We start from the raw sequence: 13,138 nt of genomic DNA, 5'->3' as shown, positions 1-13,138 counted from the left end.
TAGTTTCTACAGTACTGGGACTCAAACACAGGGCTTCATGCATTCTAGGCAAGCAGAGTACCAACTGAGCTGCCCCCCAGCCTATATTTCAATCCTTTCACAATAAAGAAAGAGAAACAGAAAGGAAAAAGAAAAGAAGAACCCCACCACCAACCAACCAACCAACCAACTAACCAACCAACTAATGAACCAACCAACAAACCAACCCACCCAAAACGAAAAATCCAAATTCACTTCTAAGGTCTCAGTTATATCTGCATTTCTAGGGACCATCCATCAGAAACTTACTGAGGACACAGACTTCAATGGCTTTTCCAAGACAGGCTGGCAAAACCTGAGTACACCTGCTCCAGCACATTTCTCCCTTGGCATCATGCTTACTGACAAGGGCTAATGCTCAGGAGACCTCAAGGTTCTTGGAAAAACCATTCTTTTCAAGCGTGAGTCCATTCTGAATCAACATGCCTCTGGGTCCGCAGAAGCCACTCTTGGGTCTTCACGTCATCCAACCCACACCCCCTGAAGTAGGCTGTGGCCTATACTGTACTAATTATATGTGGGTAGAGTGACCTATACCACTTCCCGATCTGGCCTGTGAAAACTCCCGTGTGGACCATGAACACTTCAGACCTTCCCTTAGTTGTCTGGGAGACTGAGTGAAACAGACACACAATATAGATGGGGCCATGGCTCTTATCATGAAAATAAAGGATTCTTTGGGGCCCTCGGGAGAGGCATTATCTGTGTTCAGAATAATCCCAGTTCTTAGGAGCTCACAAACTCCCTGCCAGCCAGCATGCTTTAAGATAAGTCAGACTTCAACAGAAATTCTTCCTCTTGGTTTTGTCTTCTGATGACAGAACAGTGAACCTGAACCCAGACCTCATTCCTCTGAGACCAACCTGTCAGATTTTGGTCAGTCCTTCGATAAATCATCAGTGTCCCAGTGTGACAGACCTGGATTCATTACATGGCGTGGCCTGGAGTTCCTGGCCCTGGGCCACAGTCTCTGAACAAATTCCCCTTTACCAATCTTCCTTTAAAAAGATGCAGCTAGAACCCATGTTCCAAGAGCAGCTTAGCTCACACAGGAGTGCGTAGGGAGCAGAGGAATCCCCGAGTGACTGTGTATTGTTGACGTGTCAAGGTCCCTAGCAGCTCAACCCTGTGGAGTTGGCAAAGCCTTCCTCCTGATGAGGCCCAGAAGCATAGCAAAGCCTTCTTCATGGGGAGGGGGCAGTCCAGGTTCAAGCAATGGATCAGTGTGCACAAAAGCACGCTACCTCTTCCATACTTAGGTGGTTACAGATGGATACACTCCTTACAGAGAGAGAGCTCTCACCAGATCTGGCTATCACTGCTCCCTGGGCTGTCCATAACAAACACACAGAGAGAGGATCTGAGTCGCCAGGGTCGTCAGTGCAGCTCCCTCAGAGTACACACACCCCACCTGACCCAGCTTCTGGGTACTTATGTCTTGGCGTCAGTCCTCCAGAGTCGGGGTTTCAGGACCCAGACCTCGAGGTCCCTAACAGAAGTGCAGGAGCGCGACTATCTGCAAGATTCAAAATATCTGATCTACCCACCACATTACCCAAAGATTTCTTTATGCAGACCTCTAAACATGGCTTCATCATGTGAAATGTTTGATGGAAAATGGGCTGAGAGGAACAATATTTCCAGTTCTGAGTCAAGAGCGGGTCTGAAACCTTGGTGTGTGTGTGTGTGTGTGTGTGTGTGTGTGTGTGTGTCTGTGTGTCTGTGTGTCTGTGTGTATCTCGGGGAAATCGGGGAAGGGGAGGGTAGATTAGCAGGCTAATCGTTGCCTGGCTAGCTTCCCAGACAGGTGAATGAGATCCAACAGAGGAATTTACTGAGACACCTTTGTCCTGAGAATCAAAATTTTCAGCCATTTGACCATTGACTAGAAGTGAGATCCCTGACAGCTGGACAGCCTGGACCTTTGGCGTCTGGTCTCTGTATGGCTCTATGCCAGTGCCTCGGGGCTGCCAGGGCCCTCCTGTACTTTGCCCAGGGTCAGCCCCATTGACAATTCTGTTTCCTTGCACATCAGCCTCTAAAGCAAGACTTGGAAGCTTCCCACCCGTGCTTCCGGATCACATCTATGAGCTGAAATTGGATGTAAAACCACTCCAGTCCGCTCGCATCCTTTGAGAGGGAGCTCACTTGTACAGCCGTGTATATGTGTGTGCGCATGCTCGTTTCCCCCACATTACAGAAGTTCTGTTATTTGTTCTAGGAAATGCAGAACAAAACAGACCAAGAGCTGTAATCCCAAATTGGGGGTGGGGGAAGAGACACTAACCTGTTTTTTTTTCCCCCTCAAAGAAAAATAGTTCTTTTCTGTGGGTTGCCTGGAAACTGAGAGGCTTCCAGTATCACTCCAACTCTCCCCGGGGCCTGCGGATTATCTTTCCGCTGAGCTTGCTCAGCCATTATTTATCACCTGCCAAGATTGATCGCTCACCCTGGGACAATGACAGCCCTTCCTTTCCCCTGTTAATTACTGTCATCATTAATATCCATGTCACTAATTAGTATTCATTCACATTGAAACTCCTTCCTTGCTATCCTGCCACCCTCCCCCCACCGCCCACCCCCGGCACCATTGTCTGAATTTCTACCCCCTTTGGCACTCAGTTTCTGGTCCAATTTTTCTCCAGCTCTACTATGCCCTGGTCACCCTTGGTGAGCTGAGGGATTGCAGTTAACCCCCCTTCTTCTTCCACTAACACTTTGGGGACCACAGAGCTGGGTTTTTGTGTCATGGTATAGTGTCATTGGTGGTTGCCATGTGAGGTTTGTTGAGCTGCTATTCCTGGCTGTCCTGGGTATGGCTACTTTATTTGCTGTGCCGTCACTGGACTATGTGGCTCTCACTGTGGGTACCATTCTATGGCATGCAGGAAGCATGTTGGAGGATGCTTAAGGATAGGTTCTCTCTCTCTCTCTCTCTCTCTGTCTCTCTCTCTCTCCCTCTCCCTCTCTCCCTCCCTGCCCCTCTTTCTTTGGTGGGAGTGCTATTGCCTGCTTCTGAGAAAAGTGGCCAGCTTCCAGCTTCCACCCCAGCTTTGGGGCTGGAAGTGAACCACTGTGGTTCAGCCCGACAGCAAGCCACAACAAGGCAAATGTGTCATAATATTATGAAAGTGCTCCAACTAGGCATGTTATAGCCAGACGGGAACAGTCCACACAGCAACGGGAGCAAGCATTTGCTTCCCTGTGTTTTTAATCTTTTATCTCTCTCCACCAGCTCCAGTGACCATCCTTTCTTTCCTCCCCCCCAAAGAATTTGAAGAAGACTCATTTCTGTTCTGTTGGAAAACAACGGCCGCCTTTTGTTTCCACTGTTGAATTTGAGACCTTACCTTAGTAAGACGTCCTAAGGGGACTTATAGACTGATAACACGCCACAGCGTAACACACATAGCAGAGTTACTCTGCTCCCTAGAGCCTAAGACCCTGACTCTCTCTCTGTTTGTGCTATGTACATGTTGTGTGGGTGCATGCACAGGTATTTATCTACACATGGATTTGTGTGTCAGAGATGAATGTGCACTCCTTCTTCAGCTCCTCTCCACCTCATTCTGAGACAGGGCCTCTCTGTTTCTCCTCTCTCTTCCTCTGTGTCTCTGTCTCTGTCTCCATCTCTCTCTTTCTCTCTCTGAGACAGGATTTCTCTATGTAACCCTGGCTGTCCTGGAACTCACTCTGTACACCAGGCTGATCTTGAACTTGGAGATCTGTCTGCTTTTGCCTCCCGAGTACTGGGATTAAAGGAATGTGCCACCACTGCCCAAAAGAGATAGGGTTTCTTACTGAACCTGGGGCTTATCTATTCATCTAGGCTGGCTGTTTGTCTGTCCAGTGAGCTAGAGGGATCTACCTGTGTCTGCTTTCTCAGTATAGGAATTATAGGCTCATGATCATACCCAGCTATAAGTCTGTCCTGGAGATCTGAGTTTATGTCCTCATGCTTGTGTGACAAGCACTTTAGCAACTGAGCCATCACTCCAGCCCCACTAAAAGTAATTTATCAACTCACAATACAGGAATATCCATGAACTATACCAGAGAGTACTCAAGAACCTTCTACTATATGTGTACTGTGTCCTTGTGTGTAAATATGTGTTTAATACAGACTGTACTATACCTTTCTACTGTATCTTTACATATAAACATATTTATTGAATGGGCATTTAAGAACAGTATAAAATTCCTCTATCGAGAAAGTTAATAAACCATGGCTCATTTATGAAATAAATATTTATTGAACAACTACAATTCTGAGTGAAAAAAACATATCAACAAGAGTATATATGGTGAAATGATATTCTTTACAGCAGAAAAACTCCTATTTTATTAATCACATACACATACAGACATGAAAAAGAACCATTCTGGAAATAATTTGTTAGCTGTAGGCTATGTTTGGCAATGAAGAGGTATCAAGCTATTCATTTCTGAACTATTTTAAGCTCACAGAACATTCTATATGCTTTACAAAGAAATACTTTTTATTTTCAATAATGGAGAGGCAAGAATTGGCCTTTTGTCAAGTATGGTGGTACACACCTTTAATCCCAGCACAGGCAGGCAAGTCTCTGAGTTCAAGACCAGCTTCAGCCTGGTCTATAGAGTGAGTTCTAGTACAGCCAGGACTATACAGAGAAACCCTGTCTCAACAAACAAACAAACAAACAAACAAACAAACAAAAACGGTCTTACAGACCAAAGTAGATGGAAATTAAAGGGACTCCAAGGAGATTTTCCTGTTTTGGAAATCCAGATATCAGCGAACAAAGACAGGGGTCTCTGGGGTAGAACTTTGTTGTTGATATTTGTTTTGAGACAGAGATCTCCTAGAGTCCATGCTGGCCTGTAACTGACTAGGTAGCCAGGATGACTAACCTCTTGGTGTCTGGGATTACTGCTGCTGTCACATCCAGTTTATGCAGTGCTGGGGGTCAAACTCAGGGCTTCCAGGGTGCTAGGTGAGCATCCTACCAACTGGACCACATCTCCAGATTCAGTTTTTCCTTGATGGGTCAATAGAGGGTGTCTCAGTCGTGATGCTGGATCACTGACTTTGAACTTGCCACACACTCTGGCCATCTGTTGTCCCTGGAACTACAAGTGGACTTGGATAGACACCGCAGGAATGTTCATCAAAATCTTGGGTCAGGAGAGGTAACCTGAATTCCTTATTTGTGTCTGTTTATGTACTTGGTAGAATGAGACTCAGTGACCTCTCAGGCTTAGTTCCATGCTGTGTGAACTCTAGGTAAATACAAACTAGATTTGAGTGAGGCTCCAGTGTTTAAGGAGGCTCTGTTTCTGGTTTAAAGGATAATTGCATAAAATCATATAAAATCCTGGGTTGTGTCTTTGCATGTTTTAGGGAACTTGATTAGGACACTTCCACTCAGACATGATAACCCAAGGAGATCTTAGCATGAGCCACTTTCCCCTGTTCCCCCCACCAAGTGTTGGATCAGTTGCAAAGCTGATAAAGACTAAGTACTGAACTGCAATCATATGCAGATGTCAAGCTCCTGGAGACGTGGTAGACGGGATACCGTAGCACTGACCACTGGAGCAATTGGCAAGATTATTTCCATCCTCACCATTTCTTTTGAGGAAATGATTTTAGGATCCCAAGGAAATACCTTTGCCAGGAGCATCCACCCTTCACCCTGCACGTCCATCAAGGCTGGATTCCATCTGTGGATGTTTGTATGTGCCTGCTTGGGGTCTCTGTGCACCTGCTACAGGGAGGCTCACCCCACTTCCCTGGTGAGTGCCAATGCTTGTGAAGGGGCAGTGACATTTCCCAAGTGCCCATTGTACAGAGGGCATCTATTCCTATTATCATACCTAATACTGACAATAATTATGCAAAATACTGCCGTTATAGTACCATTTAAAAGATTAGACTCAGAGAAGCTCAAAGTCACATATTATTGTTAGACTCAGAGCTAGAATCCCAGGCACTCTCATGCCAAATTTCTTCCCACCTTTCCATTCCAACTGCCTTATAGCTAACAAACATCTCTAGTGGCCTGTAAGAGCAATATTTGAGAGACTGATATTCTGGTGTTGAATTTTTTCTTTAAGTAGAGGAATCGATTTAGTGTTGGCTGCCATTACCAACTATTAAGCTAAACTCCATTTTAAATCACCTTCCCGATTCACTTTTGAAAACCCACTGTATTAGTCAGGGTTTTTATTTTTGCACAAATATTATGACCAAGAAGCAAGTTGGGGAGGAAAGGGTTTATTTAGCTTATTTTTATATTGTTGTTGATCACCAGAGGAAGTCAGGACTGGAACTCAAGCAGGTCAGGAAGCAGGAGCTGATGCAGAGGCCATGGAGGGGTGCTCCTTACTGGCTTGCTTCCCCTGGCTTGCTCAGCCTGCTCTCTTATAGACCCCAAGACTTCCATCCCAGGGATGGCACCATCCACAAGGGGCCCTACCCCCTTGATCACTAATTGAGAAAACGCCCCACAGCTGGATCTCATGGAGGCATTTCCCCAATTGAACTCCCTTCTCTGTGATAACTCCAGCCGTGTCAATTTGACACACAAAACCAACCAGTACACTCACTCACTTGAATCTTAATACATAGTCCTTGGATCCATCCTATAGTCTGGGTTTTAGAATTTTACAAAACTGCTATACTAGTTTCATGGTGTGATTTTTTTTAAAAATTTCCATTGACTAGATGAATAGACAGGCTAAGAAGAGCATCTCTACAGTGGTAGACCTTCATTTTATGACTTCATTTTACAAAACAAAAGTGTCACCCTAAAAGAGAAAGGTTAAATGAAGAAGAAATGTTAAACTGGGCTGTGTGGCTAGCTGGCAGTGGGAAGGAAACCTAGGCCTGAGGAACGGTGCGAGGAGAAGCTAAATAGCATTCACTCAGTGTGTTCACTACTAAGAACTCACTGAGGAGGCCTTAGTAGTCACTTAGCAAGCATCTGAAGCAAAAGGCACAGTGATGATTAAGCTGGGTAGACTTGTCTCCAGCCCATATTATGTCACCTATAAATTCCGGAACCTTCCACTTCACTCTCCACTTCTTTAGATGCCACCCACCGATGAACCTTCCACCCACTTACAGGAAGAGGCCCTCTTCACAAAGCCTCTTGGTTTCCCTGTGATGACCTGGTTCTTCATAAACCACGGTCCTCTCCAGGCCTTCATTTCATCACAGGGAAAGAGACCATCACAGGACTGCCACAGCTGCTGTGAGAGCACAGGAACTACTGCCTTTTGTAGAAACAGCTTCGGTCAATGGCACGGAATATGCACAGTTGGATGCATGGTGGCCATTCAAACAGTCTGTGTTCCAGGGACCTCATGAGGTCCAAGCGTCTCACTGACATCATCTGCCAGGCTGAGGGAAACCATAATAATTTGAGCTTTTCTGTTCTCAGGAAACATCAGAGTGTCTTGATGCCTCTGGGAAGGACTCTGCTTCCAGACAATGGGGAGAGGAAGGGGATGTGACAGCAGACAGGCAACAGGAATGTGGCAAGGTAAGGCTTACTCCTGATGTGTGTGTGTGTGTGTGTGTGTGTGTGTGTGTGTATGTGTGAGTGTGTGAATGCGTGCACGAGTGCTCGTGCGTGCGAATGTGTTTCAAGACAGGATTTCTCTGTATAACATCCATGGCCGTCCTGAAGCTCACCCTGTAGACCAGGCTGGTTTTGAACTCACAAAGATCTGCCTGCCTCTGCCTGTTGAGTGCTGGGATTAAAGGCCTGTGCCACCACCACCCAGCCTTTTATTTTTTTCTTTTAAATACTTTTCTTCTTCTTACTTTATGTGTATGGGTGTTTTGCCTGTATGTATGTCTGTGCACCACATGCAAGTCTAGTGCATACAGAAGCCAGGAGAGGGTGTTGGATCCCCTGAACTGGAGTTACAGATGGTTGTGATACACCATCTGGGTGCTGGGAATTGAACCCAGGTCCTTTGGATCCAGTGCTCTTAACCACTGGGGCAGCGCTCCAGTTCCTGGACAAATATTTTGTAGAAAGTGAGGATCAGACAGCAAGACAGGTACCCTCACCTAGAATAAGGTTCTGGCTCTGAATGTGATGGATTCCAGCATGGCTCTGGTGTGAGTGCTCTGGTGACTGACTGTACTCGAATCTTCCTCTCCCTTCTCCTCCTCTCTTCTGTTAGCAGGGCCACCTTTCGATTCCCAGAACATACCATGTTGTCATCTCAGCTCAGAACCTCTGCATCTGCCATTCTCCAGGGATAGTGAAGATCCACTTTGCCACCCCCAGCTTCTACCGTACCTGATTCCTGCACACCCTTCACTACTTTCAAGACTTGGCAAGGTTCCTTGGCATCTGCTGGCAGACAAAGAGGCTCTCCCATTTGCAGTACTTCTCTTGGCCAAGAATAGATAACCCCCATGGGATTGCTTGGTTAGCATCTGCTCCCTCTTCTGTATTAGCACCCCAAAGCTGCCTTAGCAGAGTACCATGGATGGGGTGGCCTGAACCACCACAGCTCACTTTCGCATAGTTCTGGAAGTGGGATTCTCAAGTTCAAGGTCACGGAAGTGTTGATTCTCATGAGGGCAGAGAGGAAGGGCTGCCCCTCTGCCTCTCCTCTGGTCTGCTGGCAGAATGTGGTATCTATGTCCTGTAGAAGCAACACCTTGATTTCTGCATCTGTATCCTCTGGTATACACACTTCCCAAGGCTCTCTTTCTGTAAGAGAAATCATGATGCCTCAAGGGTCACCCCAATTTCCAGATTTAACTAGTTATACCTATAGTAGCTGTGTTTCCTAATAAGACCACATTCTGCAGTTCTGGGGGGAAGATGAGATTTAACTCTAGCATTTGATTAGCATCAGCATCTACGGACAGGAATTCAATTATGCTAGCATGGGATGAACACCTGGCATAGAGGTGGGATTTAGTAAGCACCTTTTCAATTATAGTTGTAGTCAAATATTGCAATATAACACATAGTCACCCATATGCATGTATTCATTGCAAGTTCAATTAAACATTTTGTCTTTGGTGGCTTATTTAAATTTCAGGCCAAGAGCTGGAGAAAGAGAGAAAGAGAAGAAGAAAGAAAGAAAGGAAGAAAGAAAGAAAGAAAGAAAGAAAGAAAGAAAAGAAGGAAGAAAGAAGGAATGGAAGAAAGGAAGGAAGAGGAGGGGAGGGGAGGGAGGATGGAAGCAGAGAAAGGGATGGATAGAGGTAGGAAGGGAGAGAGGAAAGAAGGAAGACAGGAGGAAGAGAGGAGAGACCACCTCACACCAGGTCTCAGACAGGCACCTTTGGGATGCTGCTTCTGATGAGATCCTTAGGGCTTCTCATCTATTGTCATGGTTTTCTCTAAAAACACCACATTTTCTCTTAGAAGAAGAAATCTCTAGAGATTAATCATTTTACAAAGGGATAGGCAGCAACCAAAGCCATCTTTTCATCAGTATGTGCTGGCTGCCAAGTCATAGAGGACTGAGAGGAGAATGATGGTCAAGCAGGCCTCCACCCTTCTGCCTGCAGATACTGTTTGTCCAAAGTCTGTCTCCTCTTTTGCATCCTCTTCCGGTCTCCATTGATTACTTCCGGTTTGCAGTGTGTGTTACCTTGTCATGTTCCTTACAGGAAATCCTCCAGTCCTCAGACTTAGTTTGGATCCTGTTGGAGGAACTGAACTCAGACACAGGAATTAGGATTTTAGACCCTTGATCTGCAAACCTTCTACCATCTGCAGGGTCTGTTAGGATCATCTCTCTGGGGTCCCGTAAACAGCTTCCTGGCCTCTAGGAGCCTGTGACAACCATCACTCTCAAGGACCCAGTGATTACATAACATCCAAGACAATGGACAATGGGGAAGCCCTGGGCAGGCATTCTTCCCCACCCAGCCAGCTTGGACTCTGAAATTTAAAGCTTCCTTGTGTATTATGAAAAATAACAGGGGCAGGAGAGCAGGCGAGGTTATTACCAACTCATAAATCAGCCAGGAGGCGCTGAGGGCTGCGGTGAGGTGCTTGAGACAGGCTCCCCCGGTTGGTTAGCTCACCAGAGCCCCCACAATTGATTCATGACCTCATAACCCTCCTGCGCCCGAATCCCAAGTCTTATATCTAATTGTCAGCAGCTGAGTACATGATTTGCAAGAGGATGCGGGAAGCGGCAGACGTGGGGGCGGGAGGAGAGATTAGTTTTGTCAATCAAACGCATCCAGGCCGAGGCTGAGAGCGTGTGGGATTTAGCTCCACAATCAGCTTGTTAAAGGCAAGGCTGGATGTGGCTACATTGATTAGGCCTTAGCATAGGGAAGTGGAGGCACGTAACTGTGGTGGGAGGAGCCACTGTTCCCTAGGGTGGCTGCTGCTGCTGAGTGTCTTCCATTAAAAGGCTGGAAGGAAAAACAAATTGCAGGGTCAGTGCTCCGAGAAAGAACTCATCTAATGCCCGGTGTTCAGGCGCCCTCATCAGAAAGCTTCATTGATGTTCTCCCGACGGGGAGCTTTCCTGGGAAGACTGGGAGGGTACCTGGTGCTAGAAAAGGATCCAGTAGGGGGTAGCCTTGGGACCGTCACCATCACCTTCCTGTGACCTACTGGTCGTCTTACTTGCGCACAAATTTAAATCCGAAAAAGTGATTCCTGTACATTTTACATTTAAGTTGCTCTGGGAGGCTAAGGTTCTCCTGAGGTGATCTGGGAGAGGGTCGGTCTCTAAGCAGCAATTACTCAATGCCATTCTGATGAGCCGCAGCCTCACCATGAGAGCAATAGAGCTAGTAGCCTTCCCCCAACAAGTCCTAAGGCTCCAGGCCATTCTGCAGGCATGGCATCCCATTCTGTCTCATTCACACAGATGAGCCAGTCCCTCCCCGAGTCATGCTCTCTTCCAGCAAAGGATCCACTCCCAGATCCATTTCTGGTTATTGAGACAAACCGTGGGAAGGACCTTGAGCTCTCTCCTCCAACCCCACTGTAGCCAAGTCCTTAGACCGCTCTCTGTAGCCACAGGGGGTGGGGGGGTCGGTGGATGGGAATCTGGATTGCTGGTCCCCACCAGCTCTGTGACCCTCGGAGATCTGCCTGTTGGTTCCAAGTTTCAACTCCTACCTGAGAGGTAGATGTGAGAACAGAGCCCCGAAAAGACTGAGCCTCGTTTCCTCTGCCAGAGACAGCTAATATTTCACAAGCAGTGATTTCAGTGTTGCTCTCGGGACAACTATTACTGATTAGAACGTTTGGATTCATTTACCTGTAAGGATGCCAGGGGCTCTCTACCACCAGGCTACACCCCTTCCCCAACCGCACACTCGATGATGAACATTCCAGGGCTCTGTCCTAAAGGCACGAGTGCACTGGGACATTGCAAGGGTTATCATGGGAGTCCTTCTCGGGTGCCATGAGGCCACAGACATAATAATTCCTAGTTCCAGCTGATCCCATCGCAACGGACTCAGTTAGGATCAACAGGAAATAGTGAGGAAGTAAGTTGGATGGCACACCGAGGACTCCAACAGTGTAGCTGGAAGTGCCCGCACTGGGGATGGCACTTCACAGTTATACTCAGGTTGAGGTGTGTTGGACAGCCAGTCCTCTAGAACAGAAATTCTCCAGCATGCTCAGTGTGTGAAGTGCTGTGTGCTCCCCCAGGGTAGAGATCCATGGGGAACAGAAAGAAAAGTGAGCTATGAGTTAGGGGGATGGGGACGAAGCAATAGGATGCCTGGTCCAGGAGCTGGAAGCTAGCCTGGGCAACAGAATGAGACCCCATGTCAAACAAACACATAGACAACAGCCAGCAAATCAGCTAGAGGAGAGCTATCTTGGTTGGCTTCAAGGCAATCTTATGCTTCCCCAGCAGTGGACTGTGGCCTTCTCGCCCTCCCGTTTCTCTATCCAGCCTCCTGGCCTCTCCAGTATGCCATCATGAACCTTCCTGTACAGCCCCTATCTATGTTTAGGAGCTGATTCCCTGTGGGTCAGTCTCTGGTACAGCCTCTTAAACCATAGGCCATGACCCAGGGGGCAGGGTAGACAGACATGAGAAGTTGAGAACAGTGAAAGGTTTCTGAATGTGCGACAGCCAAACAACTTAATGAACAACACCCCGTGACTCTGGGTGTTTCAGTTCAGTGCTTACCCATGCTGCTCCGCACAACGTCCCTGCAGCCTTTGTTCTGAACACATAACACACATGTTTTGCCCCGCACATACCTGCATGCCACGCACAAAACCAGCAAAGGCCTGAGAAAACCTCAGATCAGATCCAAGACTTTTGTGTTGCATTTTTCTTTTTACTGTTCACACAATGTTTTCTGCTCTAACAGAAACATGATGATGTAACGGTAGAAAACAAAGACTTGTAACTCCTTCTACTGCTGTCCCTCAGTACGAAGTGTCAAATTATTGTCTTTGGGTTATATTGTGTTAGAATGTTTGTCTGTAAAAGCTATCATTAGAGTTGCTGACAAGCTTCATTAAAAAAAAAAAAAACGAAATAAATTTGGCTTGGGATCAGACAGAATTTTCAAGGTTTCTCTCCAACACCATATAACTGTAGCTCAGCCATGCTGCATGCATCCCCACTCTACTCCTGCTTCCCCAGGCTCCAAATGCTGTTTCTTATTTGGATGTTTTGGTCCAGAATGAAAGGCAGTTTTAGAGAACTGGGGAGAAGAGTCAAGCGAGTCACTTGAATCCGAGGGATCTCGTAGAGGACAGGATTCAGGCTTTCTTGGTGGCACGTTCCTTTCCAGAGAAGCTCTTCGGTCTCCTAACATGGGGAGAAGTGAGTCGAGGTCTCCTAACCTTTCCAAAGTCTCCCTCTTACCCTCCTGCATCCCCCCCCCCCCGCGAGAGTTCAGGCTCCCTCCCTAGCTGCACCTGAAACTCCTATGTATCATCTAGCAATCATGCCTTTCTTGTTAATATATGCCTTGCACACACATTCACATACACTCAGGCACACCCACACACACATATAGTACTCAGTACACACACACACATAACGCAGTGCCTCTGCAATAGGTGTCCCCATGACCCGAATCCTGAATAACAGCAAAAGTCAGCTCAGGCTGAGGATAAAGTTGAAGGAAAGG

At 46.9% G+C, this 13,138-nt stretch overlaps 1 protein-coding gene across 12 annotated transcripts in view; it reads right to left on the bottom strand.

Annotated features, from left to right (window-relative positions):
• Positions 1–13,138, bottom strand: part of Rgs6 (regulator of G protein signaling 6) — a 559,464-nt gene that overhangs the window by 137,764 nt on the left and 408,562 nt on the right. The window lies entirely within an intron of this gene.

The sequence above is a fragment of the Mastomys coucha genome, unplaced genomic scaffold, assembly GCF_008632895.1.
Source record: "Mastomys coucha isolate ucsf_1 unplaced genomic scaffold, UCSF_Mcou_1 pScaffold6, whole genome shotgun sequence".
In the NCBI taxonomy this organism is placed as follows: Eukaryota; Metazoa; Chordata; class Mammalia; order Rodentia; family Muridae; genus Mastomys; species Mastomys coucha.
Note: the sequence above shows the minus strand (reverse complement) of the source record. Positions and strands in the feature narration are given on the sequence as shown.